The sequence below is a fragment of the Gossypium arboreum genome, chromosome 11, assembly GCF_025698485.1.
Source record: "Gossypium arboreum isolate Shixiya-1 chromosome 11, ASM2569848v2, whole genome shotgun sequence".
In the NCBI taxonomy this organism is placed as follows: Eukaryota; Viridiplantae; Streptophyta; class Magnoliopsida; order Malvales; family Malvaceae; genus Gossypium; species Gossypium arboreum.
The window spans coordinates 95,021,668-95,039,644 of record NC_069080.1 but is presented as its reverse complement, the minus strand read 5'-3'; positions in this window follow the sequence as shown (position 1 = coordinate 95,039,644).

The window sequence follows — 17,977 nt, the reverse complement described above, 5'->3', positions numbered from 1 at the left end:
AGAGACGCCAATTGAGTAGGTGATAAGTTGGCCAAGTTGTCGGTTATGGAATGGTTCAAGTCAAGAACTTGATTCGCCATCCCATTGGTTGCTGCCGCTGCTGAAGGCTGGTCACAAAAGGGCCCCATCTTCTTGATGTTTTTGCTTTTTTTTGGGTTGTTTCTATAGGCTTCTTTCTTTACTAAAGCAAAAAAGAAAAAAGGTAAACCAAACAAAATTAGATAGTAACTTTGAGAGAATACAAATCTTAAAAGGGTATAGACAAATGTTTGAAAATAAGAGACAATCGCTTGTTCAAACGGCGTGACTTTAGTTTCGGTGAAATAAAAAATAATAGTGGTTTTGAGATTACTTATTATTATGGTGAGATTGAGAATTGTAGCATTGAAATTAAAATAAGTAATGAGATGTATTTAGATTCAAATGCGCGATGAAGTGAAATTAAAATAAAATATAATAAAAATTATTAGTTTACAATGTGCTCTTATAAAATAATAAAATAAAAATTTTTATATTTAAGTTAAATTATAAATCATAAATTAAGACTATTTTTCTTAAATAATAAATAAAAATATATTTATGATATATAGGATGTTATATAAAATAGAATTCATATTACAAGATTTAAAACATAAATACTTTCTATAATTATTAAAGTTATATTTATATTATATAATCTATTTAGTTATTATAAACTCATGAGAGGAATAAAGTGGGAATTAAGTGGTTACTACAATAGTTTTTCTCCATCGGTACTCTGTATCTTTCAATGAGAAGTTAGAAGCCAACGCCTTGAAAATATGTCATGCCATCCAAGAGGAATATAATGGTGAACTTGCACACACAAACACACAAACACTGAAACATGGGTTCGGCCAAATCTTAAGAAGCCTAAGAATCGCAATATAATAGAATATCAAAATGTAATTTAAATTCAAATAAAAATAGTAGACTTTTTTAAATGTAATATTTTATTAATGAGTTAAGAAAATATTTGGTTTTAGAGTTTTGATTTGTTTGTATATATCAAAAATACTAAATGGTTTCATTTTTCTATTATAAAAATAATGAAAATATCAATATTTTGAAATCAAATCGTGATCAAATATGATAGATTCTGGTTTTTAATCTTATTGGTCTATCCAGTTCAAAATAAATAAATATCTAAAAAATTATTAAAATTTTATAAAAATTAGTCAATCAATTTTTAGCCCGACTTAAATGAACAATACCACTTCATAAGTCAATCGGTTTTTTTGTCTCTCTCTAAATTCAATACATTGGACAATACTCAATCTAATTGATGGACCGATCTAGCTCAAATAATATTAAGAAACATCACAAATAATTGACATTTCCTTTCTCCTATTCTATAAAGAACCTTTTGCCCTACTTCAAAATCAAGTTTAATCTATTTTTATTGAAAGTAAAAAAAAAAATACTATTTAGAGTTATTAGTTTAAAAAATAGTAAAAAGCCAATGAATATTATTTTTAAATAATTTATTTTAAATTGGGTAAACTATCAAAATAGTCACCTTTATTTGCCTCATATTACATTTTAGTCATTTGTGTTTGAAATGTTATGTTTCAGTGACTTACATTATCGTGCTGCAATATTTTAGTCACTAAGTCGTTAATTTTCGTTAACAATGTAACGGTAAGCTAACGTGGCACGTTAAATCATCATTTCAAATGAAAATATTAGGTTAAATTGTATAATTGGTCCCTATATTTTAACTTTCCTTTTTCTTTTCTTTTCTTTTTCATTCTCTTCTGTTTCCCTTTCTGTTTTCCTCCCTTCAATTATTTATATCAACAACTGGTAATGACTGGGTGGTTCGAAAAAGAAATGAACAATGAATAAAGCAGCTTAAGATAGCATACTCAGGTGCATGATAGCTAAAGGTTCCCAAAGCACGAGTAGAGTAAAGACGTGCAGCCATGTTGGGAGCTTGGTTTGAGAGGTTAAAATTTGCAATCTTCTCTTTGAAGTCTTCAAAAAGAAAGACATTGCTAGATTTGACATCTTTGTAGATAATCGAAGGTTGAACCTTCTCGTTCAAATATTCCAAGCCCCTTGCCACATCAACCGCAATTCTTACCTTCTGCATCTAGTCAAGAACTAGGCCCGATTGTGCCGGTTGAACTCCCTTCCTTCTTATGATTCTCAAAAGCAAGAAACAAAAAATGTCAAACTAAAGAGCTTAACCTATATGCACGGATATTTTAAAAAATGGAAAACATAGAAAAGCTATGTTAAGAGAAATAGAAAAAGGAGGAAAACAAAATAAGCAGAAGAGAATGGAAAAGAAAAGAAAGTTAAAAGAGCATAAAAGAAACAAATTAAATTGCTCAAAATAAAAAAATATATAAGGACCAATTGTATAACTTAACTTAAAATTTTTGTTTGAAATGATGATTAACGTGCCACGTTGCTTACCGTTACATCGTTAACAGAAATTAACGGTTTAGAGACTAAAATGTTACAACACAATAATGTATGTAACAACCTGATTTTCAGAGGTGTCAAAAACAGTGGTTCGAGACCACCAAATCCTACAAGTAAGCTCGTAAATTTTATTATTTAGTATTTATGAGTCCAATGTGGTTTTAGAAAGATTTTTGACCTAGTAATTTGTGTTTTATAAGGAATTATTAGGTCAAGTGGTTTAGAAAATGAGATATCGAGACCTCAATTCTATAAACTGAGCCATAAATATTTTTATAAATATTTATGGAGTCTCATTAAGGTAGTATTAAAGTTTTGTTAGAAAATTTTAACATTTTGATAATTAATTAATTAAAAAGGACTAAATTGAAAAAGAGCAAAACTTGTTAATTAAAAGAAATAGTGATTAAATGGCTTAAATGGTAAATAGGGAGGACTTAAGGAGTAAATATGCCCAAGTGAAAAGGCTGAGGCGGCATAAGCACAAAATCTAAAAGTTTCTACACATTTTCTTCTTCAATTTTCAACCAAAATTAGCCATAGGTGAGCTCCTTAAGCTGGTTTTCATATTTTTACTTCAATTGAGTTTAATTCTTGCTTATTTCTTGTAATTTTTGCATTTTTAAAACTTTTACAATTAGGTCCAACTAACTATTACCTTAGTTTTTGATTTTATTGGAAATATTGAAAGTTACCATTGATGAATACTAGATTTTTTTGATGAAATAACATGGATTTAGAGTTTTAATTTTGTTGTATGATGATTTTATAAGGTGATTTTGTTAGAAGTTGATTTTAGGACAAATTGTAAAAAGATTAAATATTAGGGTTTGATATCAAATTCTGTTTAGTAAGAGTTGTATGGTGGCCAAGAATATTTAGATAAATTATCAATTGAGAAAAATTAGTTCGTTTGATAGACTAATTAGTTAACAGACTAAATTGTAAAAGTTGTAAAAGTTGGGGGTAATTGTGTAAATTTAAAAAATTAAGGGGTATTAATTTTGAAGTGAATTAGGACTGAAATATATGCTAATGAATGAGTAATTTTATATTTTAGATCAAGAGCCCGTAGATACTCGTGAAAAAAGAAAATTAATAGAATAATCCCTGAACTTCTACAAATCTTACAATTTAACCTAGGTAAGTTCGTACCGTTAAACTTAAATATTTATATTGATTTGATGAACGATGTTATGTATTTATTCTGTTGTTGAAAACGAAATATTGTTTGAGTTATAAAATCAAATTGAATATTCAGACTAAATGGAACGCGGGATATGAATACATTCAACAAATAATGAATTGACGACATTAAAGGAAATTGACGGCAAAATTACCCAAGTAAACTGAGATTCAGCATTTGTTGCGAACCTTCATGTTTACTTTCTGTTTAGCTCTCACGAGCTTTTATTTAACTCATATGAGTTTCCGTTCAGCTCTTTTGAGGTTCTGTTTAACCCTTATGGGTTTCCGTTCAACACTTATGAGTTTCCGTTCAACCCTTATGGGTTTCTGTTTAGCACTTATGTGCTTCCGTTCAGCCTTCGAGCTTCTGAATACAAAGTACTCTTATCCGTAAGTTTTTTTTTTGATTTGGTAAAATTTGGTGAGTGACTTATGTAATTGAAATTGAAAGATTTATCGTTTATTATTGATATTGATTTGAAAGAAGTGTGTTCATTAATTAAGGTTGTGATTGACTGGGAGATTGTATAAATAATTTGCTTATTTGATTTATTATATTAGGTTTGGTAAGATTTATGTTTAACCCATCGAACTTACTAAGCTTCATTGAGCTTACTTGTGTTGTTTAATGTCCTTGTAGATTAATGTGGGGTCGGGAGATCGGATCAACACATCAAGTCACACTATCCAGCTTATTCCGGTAGTTTTTGTATGTTTAATATGGTTTATGTGGCATGTATAGGGATGGTATGGTTTTAACCAAAGTTTGGCTTGTATAAATGTTAGGGATAATGTTTTGCTTATATAATCATCTTAAATATATATTATTTTGGTTATAAGTAAATTTTGTGATGTTGGTCTAAATAATGTATGTTTTTATGTATTTAATTGGTAGGGAGCTTTAGTAATTTAGTTAGATGGACTAAATAGGTAAGTTGGGTATTTGAGTATATGTGATGATATGTTTTGTTGAAAACATGATTTTGCCTTGTTTTGAATGCTTGGTTGGGGGTTAATTGATGTGTGAAAATGTTGTGTTTAGAGTGCTATCTAAAAGGGTGAGGAAAATGAACTTAAAATGGCCTATTTTCATCTACACAGGTAGAGAAACGAGCGTGTGTCTCAGTCGTGTGTGTCACACAGCCTAGCACATAAGAGTGTGGTCCGACCGTGTGTCCCTTGTATCTTTAAAATTGAGAAACAGAAAGTCCAAGTTTTTACACACGGCCTAGCACACGGGTGTGTTACTTGGCCATGTGATCCCTGCACCTTAATTTTACAAGTCAGTATGCTCACACGGCCTAGAACACAGGCGTGTGGCTTGGCCATGTTATCCAAGTCAGGGAGTTACACAGTCACGAACACGGGTTGGGACACGGTCGTGTGTCTCTATTTCGAATGCCCACACGGCCCAATACTTGGGCGTGTCTCTTGACCGTGTCAGCCACACGGCCTGGCCACACAGGTGTGTGTCCCCTGCACTTAGGAAAAATTTTGAAGTTTCGTGAAAACTTCTCTGAGTTTCCAATTTAGTCCTAATTTGTTTCTAAAGTGTAATTTGGGCCTCGAGGGCTCATATAAGGGACAATATAAGTGATTTATGATTAGTTTCTGATATGCTTGTTAAATAATATGAAATATCTGTAATAGATCTGAAAAGTCTGGTAATGCTCCATAACCCTGTTTCAGCAATGAATAAAGGTTAGGGGTGTTACGATGTAAGTCACTAAAACATAATATTTCAAACATAAAAGGCTAAAATGTAACACCCTAACTCGAATCTGTAGCCGGAATAATGTTACGGATCATTATCGAATTTTACAAAATAATTACAGATGATTCATGTCATTTATTATTCATATCCGAAATTATCATATTGTCCCTTGAATGGACCCTTAAGGCCCAATTTAAGCATCAGAAACAAGTCGAAACTAAATTGGGATCTCAGAGAATTTTTTGCAAAATTCTAAAATTTTTCTTATATACAGAGGTCACATGCTCGTATGAATAGCCCGTGTGGCTCACATGGCCATGTCTCAAGCTGTGTGGGCATTCGATGTGAGGCACACAGCCGTGTTCCAGCCCGTGTCCTTACCCGTGTAACTCTTTGACTTGGGTCACATGGCCAACCACATGCCCGTGTGCTAGGCCATGTGGTCAATTTAATTTTTAAAAATTAGGTACAGGATTCACACAGTCAAGACACATGCCCGTGTTCTAGGCCATGCGTCACACACAGCTGAAACACACACCCGTGTCTCTGCCCATGTGCCTAATTCTGAGCATTCTGTTTCTAAATTTTAATATACAGGGGACACATGACCAAACCACACAAGGCCAAACCACATGCCCAAGTACCCGGCTGTGTGTCACACACGGTCTAGACACACGACCGTGTGTCTACCCATGTGGACAAAATAAAACCATTTCCTAGCTTTATTTCTTACCCAAATTTTCCATTAACCTACAACAACACTTATACATATATAACAACCAATTAAATAAATATTATCCAAGCCAATTACAAGAATTATGTGTGATATATTATCGCATGCGTTCATGTATTTCCAAACTTACCTTATTATCAAAAATTTTATATTTACTTTAACTTACTCAACCATAGTAAGCTTTTATATATTATTTATAACCTTATGATATATATATACATCAAAACATACCATCACTAACCATTTTAATGGCTAGATTACAAACATCCATTTACATGCCAACATTGACAAAGTTAGCCTATACATGCTGTTATACCAAAATAAGTTTACTATTTATACCAAAATGAGCTGGTGGATAGTGTGATGATGCTCCGACCGATCTCCAACCTTTGCGAGCTTCCAAGCACTATAAAACAGAGAAAAGAAAACCTAGTAAGCATTTAATGCTTAGTAAGTTCGTATAACAAGAATTAAACTTGCCAATCATCTTCATTTAAATAACCATAACAATAATATGCTTTCCAACAAATTGGCAAGTTTGCCTAATCACATACACTCAATTAAGAAAGTTAGTCACATATTTCACATATACATCAAAAAAACATGGATGAGCTTATCCTGCTACAAACTTTCAGGTATTTCAGAAGCATTCAAGACACAATTCTTTTAATCTCGAAATTTTCTCATGCTAGGAGTTTTATCCGTTGAATCATTGAAATTTCGATGGATACTCAGGTAGTATACACGAAGTATGCAAACCAGTGATCTGTCAATTCATATTCAGGGGTACTCAATAGGACATATAATCAGGGAGCACATTCTCGAGCCACATATATTAGGATGCTCAGATGAGCCATGTAATAGGACGCTTATTCGAGCTAAATAGGAAACTCATAAGAGTTTTAATCACAAAGCTCATAGAGCTTAACAGATAACTCTGAAGAGTTATTATCAGGGAGCACAAGATAGCCGTTTAACAGGGAGTTCAAGCGAGCCATGTCAAGAAGCTCATAAGAGCCTATATCAGGACGCTCACGTAGAGCTGCGTTTGTGTTCGCATTATATGTTGGATCACAACCAATCGAATCATGTAAGAGGACACTTACAAAGAGCTGCGGTAGTGTGCAACACATGCAGAATCACTACTGATCAGGATGCTCTCATGAACTATATAACAAGATGCTCGAGAAAGCTTTTAACAGGATACTCGTCCGAGCTATAATGTCCGCAACATATGCAGGACTATAATCAATATGGAAAATTATGTATCCATCGAATTTCATTATTCAAATGAAACTTAACATTTAAATACATATAATTCATATAATCACATACCACACTCAATTCAAGTATAAAATAAACACAATTTAGTTACACGAACTTACCTCAACACTTGTTCGTATATAAAAGTCTACTAATCTAGCACCTTTTCTTTTCCTTGATCTAACTCTTTATTTGATCTTTCCGGATCTATATAAATGAATTTAACATCAATTTAATCCATTTTAAAATCACTTACATTCAATTCACGTCATAGGCAAAATTACCATTTTGCCTCTATACTTTTCATAAATGACAACTTCGTTCCTAGACTCGAAAAATAAAATTCATGTAATTTAATCCTTATTCTAGGCCTAACTGAAATTTTCATATAACATTTACAGCACTTTTATTTCACAAAATTCATAATTTTTCCATAACTTTTACATCTTTACAATTTAGTCCCTAAATCATAATTTCATCAAAATTCACTTTACAAAGTTGTTTATATATCAACAACCTTTTATTTTCTACCATAAATTTCAAATTTTCAACATATCCATCCATGAGAAAACTTTGATACTTTAATAACTTTACAAATTAATCTCCAAAATAGATAGATTAAGCTATTACGATCTCAAAAATATAAAAATTACTAAAAACGGGACAAGGATACTTACCCAATTAAGCCAAGAAAGCTTGTTTTCTCTTTTCTAGGGTTTTCATAGAAATTTTGGGGAAAAATATGATATAAAATGATGTTATTTGATATTTCTCTTATTTATCATCTTTAATTTTTCAACTTTCCAATTTCATCCTTTTCTTTTTCTAATTTTCCATGGATGAATCACCAAAAATATCTACTAACTCTTATTTAATGGTCTAACTACCATATAAGGACCTCTCATTTTTTGTTCCATAGCTATTTGATCCTTTTAGCTACTAGAACTCAACTTTTGCATGTTATGCAATTTGGTCCTTTCCCTAACTAAACACATAATTGATAAAATTTTCTTATTGGAATTTTCATATAGCATTCCTATCATAATGCGGACCATGCAATAATATTAAAAATAAATTTTCTTCTTAACTCGGATTCATGGTCCCAAAACCACTATTCTGATTTCACTAAAAATGGGCTGTTACATAAAATGTAATCTGAAGCAAATAAAACTGACTATTTTGATAGTTTACCCTTTTAAATTTTAAATGATGGTTAATGGAGTCTATGGTATAATGGAAAAATATTTATATTAAAAAGAATGGGTAAATTACACCAATAGTCACTCAACTTTGATGCAGCTAACTAAACAGTCACTCTGATTTCAATTCAGTCACTCAACTTTCAAAAAATAACAAATCAATCACTAACGCTATCAAAAAGTGACAAATCAACCACTCATGAACATTTTTCGTTATAGGCCTAACGGAACAAATGATGTGGCTAGTTAACTAGCTGACTTGGCCAATTTAACTTACCATGTTGGACGAGACAAAGTTGCAATTTATTCACTCAACTTTCAAAAAATAACAAATTAGTCACTAACGTTATCGAAAAATTACAAATCAGTCACTCATTAACATTTTCTGTTACAGGTCTAACGGGATAGGTGACGTGGCCAGTGAACTAGCTAATGTGGCTAGTTAACTTACCACGTTAGACGAGACAAATTTTTTTCGTCCTTCCTTTTTTGTCTTTTTAATAAATGACCCAATATTTTTACTTTTTACATAAATGACCCAATATCCTTATACTTCTTCTTCTCTATCCCAACAATCTCACCGTCCTCGCCTCCACCACAACCATCTTTGGCGTCACCATTGTTGACCTCCAAACCACCACCCTATCCTCTTTTATTCTTTTGCAGCCTCCCAGTAGAGGAACCACCACAGTTGGGATCCGATTGTCTTTTTCTACTATGCAAAGCCATTAACTTTGAAAAAGACAGATCGAAATGGGATTGCAGACAATTTTAGGCCAAACTATCAGTACTTACAACCAAACTGGTGAGGAGAAAATCCTCCAAAGCAATATTCAAGCGATTCAAGAACCAAAATGACTCGGATTTGTTGAGATCTTCATAAGATACGATGATATATAAAAAAAAGGGTCGTTAGAGCTAAACAACACTAACTCCATTTCCAACATTATCAAGTTGCATAAAACAAAATCAGAAGCAAAATAAGGGGAACATCCAGACATACCAAACAGTCTATTGAACCCGTGATTTTCGGGAGCAAAGGAAGCCATTCCTCCAAAGGGACACCAAATGTTGACAAGTGAAATTTTGGGCTGGGTCAGTGATTAACAAGATCCCAAAGTCGAAATTGGACTAGGTATTGTAGCAAAGGTGGATGAGAGATAAATTAGAAGAAGAGCGGCAGAGATGGACCAGTTCCTGGAAAGGGATTTGAATCACGTCATGGTTTTCAGCTTTCTTCCTAAACAAGAAGAATTCATTCGAGGGTTTTATTTCTTTTTCTTTTTGGCTGTCTGACTTTTTGAAAGTTAGTAGGATTGATTTGTTATTTTTTGAAAATTAAGTGACTGAATTGAAAGTTGAGTGATTGTTTTGTCATTGAGATCAAATTTGAGGATTTTTTTGTCATTAAGATCAAAATTGAGTGATTTTTGATGTAATTTACCCTTATATATATTTTAAGTTCGAAATAACGTGGTGCTCGTTTAAATGCCAGGTCACTTTTCTATTACATCTGTAATAGAAAATGATTACTAGGACTGATTTGTTAGTTTTTGAAATTTGAGTGATTGAATTGAGATCAAAGTGACTATTTTGTCAATTGTATCAAAGTTGAGTGACTGTTGGTGTAATTTACCTAAAAAGAAATCACATTTTGAATTCATTCATTAAACACTCCTTATCCTTTCCTTTATAAAAAAACACCCTTAAAATAATGAACCAACTTATTAATTTCATTGAAATTAAAATAAATTAAATGATAAATAATTTCTTAATTAAAATAAATATTCTTATTTTTAATTTCACTTCAAATAAATCATAAGTAAAAATGTTAATGATTGAGGTGGACATTCGGTTCTAAAGTTGTTATATTTTATTGTTTTAAAATATTTTAATTTAAATTTAATTATAAAAATATATAAATATTTTATACTATTTATTATTTATAGACAAAAAAAAATTGAATTAAGATCGAAATTAAAATTCAAGCTTACCCCAAAGTGAGGCAAACCACTTAGCCCTTAAAATTAGTTTCAATATATTTTAGACTAGTAAAATTTTAAATTTTGAATATTCAAGTAATCATTATTTTTCTTATGGATATGGTATGGGTATGATATGGAAAAATTAGTAACAACAGTTAGCTGTTTTTGTAATTTTGTTAATGTTAGTACTGTAGTAAAACACTGCATTTTGGGACTTTAGTATTCTAATGAAAACAGTGCGTGTAAGGGGAAATTGATCAATACTTAAAACGGTGAGTTTAGGGTTAGTAGTTAAACAGATGCGTATTGAGCTTCTTTCTGTTACTGCCAGGTTGTTAAATTCTATCCATTACTCACCCTTTTTATGGACTAATCAGAGAGGGGTGAGGCAGTTATGAAATTATATATGGTTTTCTTCTTTATTTCTTCTCTCTGAATTCTCCTTCTCTCTTCTCTGTATTTCTTCCTTTTTCTTTCATTTTTCTGCTCAAATCTTCTTCCTTCATCAAAGGTATCAGAGCCACATGATTCTCATAGCCAATGATGGAATCAATACGTATCTATAGAAGAACAAGGGTTTACTGCAACATGAATTTTCTCAGATTGATAGCAAATTGGATACCAAGTTAGATTCGCGGTTCAAGGATTTCCGCGAAGAGTTCAAAGGCAAAATTAGAAGAGAAATCAAATCTGAGTTGCATTTCTTCTTTGAACAGTACTTCGGATAGTCATCTACCAGTGTTCACGGAATGGGTCAAGATCGAGGCAAGAGACTCTTAGGAACACCCCCACTCAGGTTTCCATTTAAGGATAGTTTGGCTATGTCACCAACAGCTGAGGTGGGCCACTTGGGCACTCTCTCTCAAGTCAGCATAGTAGATTCTATGGGAAAAATGTTTTAGTTACAATATCCTCGATTTGATGGGAAAAATTTTCGGAGTTGGTGGTCCAAACTAGAACAGTTTTTTGAGGCTGAGAATGTTGGAGATCAGGCTAAAGTTCAAATGGTCATGTTCAATTTGGAAGGTAGAGCCCTCAATTGGCATTATTTATTTGCACAATGGCATGGTGGTCTTTATCATCTTACGTGGTAGTTGTATGCCAGGGCATTACAAGAAAGGTTCAAATCTACTAGATTTTTGGATCCCATGACTGAACTGGTAGCTTTGAAATAGACAAGCACAGTCGAGCACTATTATGATAACTTTGTATGTCTCTTAAACCAATTGCATTTACTAGAAAGTTATGCATTAAGCATCTTTGTTCACAACCTTAAACCTGAGATTGGACAGTATTTAGGTTATTTAAAACCACAACCTTAATGGAAGGGTTAAAAATTTCTCTTCAAATAGAGGATATTGTAAGCATTGTTCCTTAGAAGACTACTCCTATAGTGGGACACTCTAGATACTCCAAACCCTTGTTTCCTCCTATTAAAGCATACACCAACCCTGGGAATTCTATTGCTTCAAGGGGCCATACTCTCATGGTTCCTAGTAAGAAAAATCATTCCAAGGCCATCTCTCAATCTAAAATGGATGATAGAAAAAAGAAAAAGGTTATGTTATTGGTGTGCATTCAAATATACACCAGGGTATAAATGTGTTAAATCAAAATTATATCAACAGGTGATTGAGGCTTTCACTGAGCCAGCAAGTGAGCTCTAAAGTCCTTCTCCTGAAGAGTTCCAATATTGTCCTATGAAGTTGGAAACCACAGAAGAAGATGAATCTGACTTAGTAGCTCTAGTGTTGTCCTTATATGCCCTTAATAGATCTCAAGGTCATAATACGATAAAGTTTTCAGCTAGAATTAGTCACATAGAGGCTATTATTCTTGTTGATTCTAGTATTACTTACAACTTTGTAGATTCTAGGTTGGTGAGAAAGCTACAACTACTAGTAGGTCCTATCTTCAAGCTCAAAGTGATGGTTGTTAATGGTGTGCAACTAGCAACTTAAGGGGTTTGTCGATCAGTGGCTTGGGTAGCACAGGGGTATAAATTCTTCACTGAATTTATGGTTTTACTTGTTAAGGGGTGTGATTTAGTCATTGGTATCCAGTGGCTTCTATCCCTAAGGTCCATTATTTGGAATTTTTCTTCTTTGACCATGTAGTTTGAGCATTTGGGGTAGACTTGTAGTCTTCAAGGAATTCTCTATGGTGGTCTTCAGATTTTTTCTGGTAAATAGTTGTCCAAGTGTTTTAGTTTATTGGGTCAAGGTCCTAGTCCAATGTTACTAACTACCACCACTCGGGTAGCTTTGTAACGCCCCCACGCCCGAGACTATCGCCGGAGTCGAGCTTGAGGTGTTATCGAACATAATTTATCGAATTAAGAACTTCGAATCATTTATTTCTACATTCACAGCTTTCTAGATACCTGCCTCACAGTTACAAGAAAAATCATATCTCGAGTTACAAAACTCGAAATCAAGATCCGTAAATTTTCCTTAAATCTAGACTCATATATATATTTACTAATTATTTTCTAAAATTTTTAGTTGGGCCAATTAATACAGTTTATTAGTTAAAGTTACCCCTGTTTCAGGACTTGACTAGACTGACCTCTGTTTACTATGAACCATATTTCTCTCTGTGAAAAGTTTATATGACTATGACGTTTATTTATTCGAAACTAGACTCAATAAGGATTCCAATAATATAAAATACAGCACCTAATTATTTTTTACAATTTATGGTAAATTTCTAAAGTTTTGGAACAGGGATCCGAAATCGCTCGCCCTGTTTCACTAAAATTCAAATATCTTATAACATATAATTCCTTTACTTGTTTCATTTGTTTTATATGAAACTATACATACTAGGCTTCAATATCATATTTAATCCATCACCAAATTCAATTTCTATGATTTTTAGTAAATTTTCAAACTCATGTCGTTGTTCTTTGCAATATTCATTTATGGCAAATTTCATCTTTTCATGAGTTTTATGATCTAGATAACATATTAAACTTCCATGACATCAAACATGATCTAACTTAGCATTTTCCATGACTTATCATTATTAAGCATTTTCTCAACCAAATCATGGCCATATCACAAAATTATTTACACAAAATAGGTGTATTGCTATACATGCCATACTTAAGTTTTACAAGCCATTTACCAAAAAGAGTCCTTCGGATAGTGTGATCGAACCTTCGACCTGTCTCGATTCCTAAGCCGGCTTGTTCAAAAATACAGTGAATGGAAAGGAGGGAGTAAGCATAAATGCTTAGTAATTCATATGGAAATAACAAGTAACATAACAATACAATTATACCAAACAACCTTAGCATGGTATCACCAAAACATATATCACATTTCTAAACATCATTAATCATCTTACCACCTTATCGTTGTTGTATCTATTTTCAACCCGAAGGTTAAGTACATACCTGTCCAAAGCGTCCATTTCACAATACTTACCAATACGTCACCTGCATCTTAAGTGTTCTTCCATTTCACTAGAAATTTTACCCGTTGAACACATCGGAATATAACTTCGGATACATGGATAATTTGCACATAAGTGCCATATTTGTAGCCAAGCTACCATGTAACCCGCCCATAAGTGAACTCGAATCAACTCAACGAGCTCGGGCGTTCGCATCCATAAGTGAACTCGGACTCAACTCAACGAGTTCGGATGCCTAGTTACATCTCACGAACTCGGACTCAACTCAACGAGTTCGGACATTTCACATCCATAAGTGAACTCGGACTCAACTCAACGAGTTCGGATGTTCAACCATCCTAGTGACATGTCACTTGTATCCTAATCTATTCCTAAGGTTCAAACTGGATTTTCCTCGAACACATCTCCTTGCCATCTTAGTAAAATACCGAAACCAATACTTGGTAGCACTTTATATTTAACAAATAATACACTTAATTTGCATTTTATTCAAAATAACCACAAAGCATATATTTCAAGATAAAAATCAGCATATCATATATTTAACATCAATAACTTAAAAATAACAATTATGCTACCTTATTTACACATGAACTTACCTCGGTACAAAATTTTTAACAATCGAGCCTATTCCTCGTAAACTTTGTTTTTCCCTCGATCACGACTTGAATCTCGTTTCTCTTGATCTATAATACCAAATTAATCTTATTTAATACATACATTCATTAAAACAGTCCTTAATACGAACTTTGGCAAAATTACCATTTTGTCCCTAAACTTTTGCGTAATTACACTTTTGCCCCTAGGCTCGGGAATTAAACTTCATCCCTTATTATCATGTTTTATGACATTCTGATCATTTTTCCCTTCTATGACAACATCAAATTCTCATTCTAACATGTATTTATGGCTACTAAATATTTTTACCGATTAAGCCTTTTTACTCGTTTTACTCAAAACCGAGTAGCACAAGTTGTCTAACAAAATTTAAAACCTCATATTCTGTCATAAAACACCAAAATACACAAATTTCACCTATGGGTATTTTTCCAAATATGAACCATAGGTTGAATTATTGTTAACATAAGCCAAATCGAGCTACCGGGATTTCAAAAACATAAAAATCATTAAAAACGGGGCTTGAAATCACTTACTATGAAGTTTGAAAGTTGAAGAAACCCCAGCTATGGAGGAGAGCAAAAATCGGCAGAACAATATGGAGAATATGATCATTTTGGGTTATTGTTCCTATTTTTATTTCATTTAATATCCAAATGACCAAAATGCCCTTATTACTAAACTTTCCAAAAATTCCTTCCATGTCCTAATTTTGTCCATGAACTTAAAATTGGTAAAATTACCATTTAAGACCTCCTAATTAATATTTCAAAGCAATTTCATACTAAAAACTTCTAGAATGCAAGTTTTGCAACTTATTCGATTTAGTCCCTAACTTTAAATTAAACTCGTTATGCCAAAAATTTCTTCACGAAATTTTCACAAAATTATGCAATCATATCATAAACCTTAAAATAATTATAAAATAATTATTTCTATCTCGAATTTGTGGTCACGAAACCACTATTCCGATTAGGCCTTAATTCGGGATATTACAACTCTCCCCCCTTTAAGGATTTTCGTCCCCGAAAATCTTACCGGTAAACAAGTGTGGGTATTGGTTTCTCATAGTTTCTTCAGGTTCCCATGTAGTCTCTTCTACCCCATGCTTTTGCCACAATACTTTCACGAGAGCGACACTTTTATTTCTTAGTTTCTTGACCTCTTGAGCTAAAATCTTAATCGGTTCTTCTTCGTAAGTCATATCCGGTCGTAGTTCAATTTCTGTCGGTGAAATTATATATGAAGGATCCGAACGATACCGACGTAATATAGATACGTGGAACACATAGATACGTGGAACACATCATGGATCTTTTCTAATTCAGGTGGTAATGCTAGCCGATATGCTACCGGTCCAACTTTTTCAATTATTTCATATGGTCCAATAAAACGCGGACTTAACTTGCCTTTCCGGCCAAATCTAAGGACTTTCTTCCATGGAGACACTTTTAAAAATACCTTATCACCAACTTGAAACTTGATTTCCCTTTGTTTCAAATCCGCATAAGATTTCTGTCTATTTGAAGCAGCTTTCAAACAATCTCGAATCACTTTCACCTTTTCTTCGGTTTCTTTTATTAGATCAACTCCATAAATCTGATTTTTCCTGAGTTCAGTCCAATACAATGGCGTCTGACATTTACGACCATACAATGCTTCATAAGGTTCCATCTTCAAACTCGTCTGATAACTATTATTATAAGCAAATTCTACCAACAGTAAGTACCTTTCCTAACTACCTTGAAATTTCAATACGCAACATCTAAGCATGTCTTCAAGAATCTAAATTACTCTCTCTAATTGTCCATCAGTTTGTGGATGAAAGGCAGTGCTGAAATTTAACTTTGTACCTAATGCCTCTTGCAACTTTTGCCAAAACCGTGAAGCAAATCTCGGATCTCTATTCGAAATGATTGACAAAGGTATTCCATGAAGTCTAACAATCTCACGGATATACAATTCAGCCAACTTATTAAGAGAATAATCCGTACGTACTGGAATAAAATGAGCCGATTTAGTCAGTCTGTCAACTATTACCCAGATGGCATTTTTCTTCCCCGGAGTTAACGGTAACCCTGATATAAAATCCATGGTAATTCGATCTCATTTCCATTCAGGAACCATGATAGGCTGGAGTAATCCCGAAGGTACTTGGTGTTCAGCTTTCACTTGTTGACAAACTAAGCACTTTGATACAAACTCGGAAATATCTCTTTTCATTCCACTCCACCAGTACATTTTCTTCAAGTCATTATACATTTTCGTACTGCCCGGATGAACCGCCAAACAGCCATTATGTGCTTCATACAAAATCCTTTGAATCAACTCATCATTTTTCGGTACACAAATCCGATTTTTAAACATCAAACAACCATCAGAACCGATTCTGAAATCTGATCCCATATCAGCTTCACACTGTTTTCTCTTGGCTAGCAAATCTTCATCATTTTTCTGAGCTTCAAAAATCTCTTGTAAAAACATCGGTCTTGCTCTTATCTCTACTAGAATCGAACCATCACCTGATATCTTTAACTGAGTATTCATAGCTCTCAAAACAAATAACAACTTTCTGCTTAAAGCATCGGCAACCACATTTGCTTTTCCCGGATGATAGTCAATAACAAGCTCGTAATCTTTCAACAACTCCAACCATCTTCGTTGTCTCAAATTCAAGTCTTTTTGTGACATCAAGTACTTAAGACTTTTGTGGTCGGTATATACCCGGCACTTTTCACCATACAAATAATGTCGCCAAATCTTCAAAGCAAACACCACCGCAGCCAATTCCAAATCGTGAGTAGGATAATTCCTCTCATGAGGTTTTAACTGCCTCGAAGCATAAGCCACCACTTTTCCTTCTTGCATGAGTACATACCCTAAACCATTTAGATAAGCATCACTATACACCACAAATTCTTTACCTGATTCGGGTTGTACTAACACTGGTGCCTCTGTTAATAACTTTTTCAATTCTTCAAAACTCAGTTGACATTCTTCCGTCCATTCAAATTTAACATTCTTTCGGAGTAGTCTAGTCATAGGAGCAACAATTATAGAAAATTCATTTATAAACCGCCAATAATACCCAGCTACCCCCAAGAAACTTCTAACTTCGGTTACATTTTTCGGTGGTTTCCAATCAACAATGGCTGAAATTTTACTAAGATCAACCCGTATACCATCACCTGAAACAATATGACCCAAAAATCCAACTTCCCGGAGCCAAAATTCACTTTTACTAAACTTAGCATACAGCTGCTTATTTCTCAGAGTTTGCAAAACTATCCTCAAATGCTTAGCATGCTCTGCCTCATCTTTTGAATAAATTAAAATATCATCAATAAACACCACAACAAATTTGTCCAAGTATGGCCGAAATATGCGATTCATCAAATCCATAAAC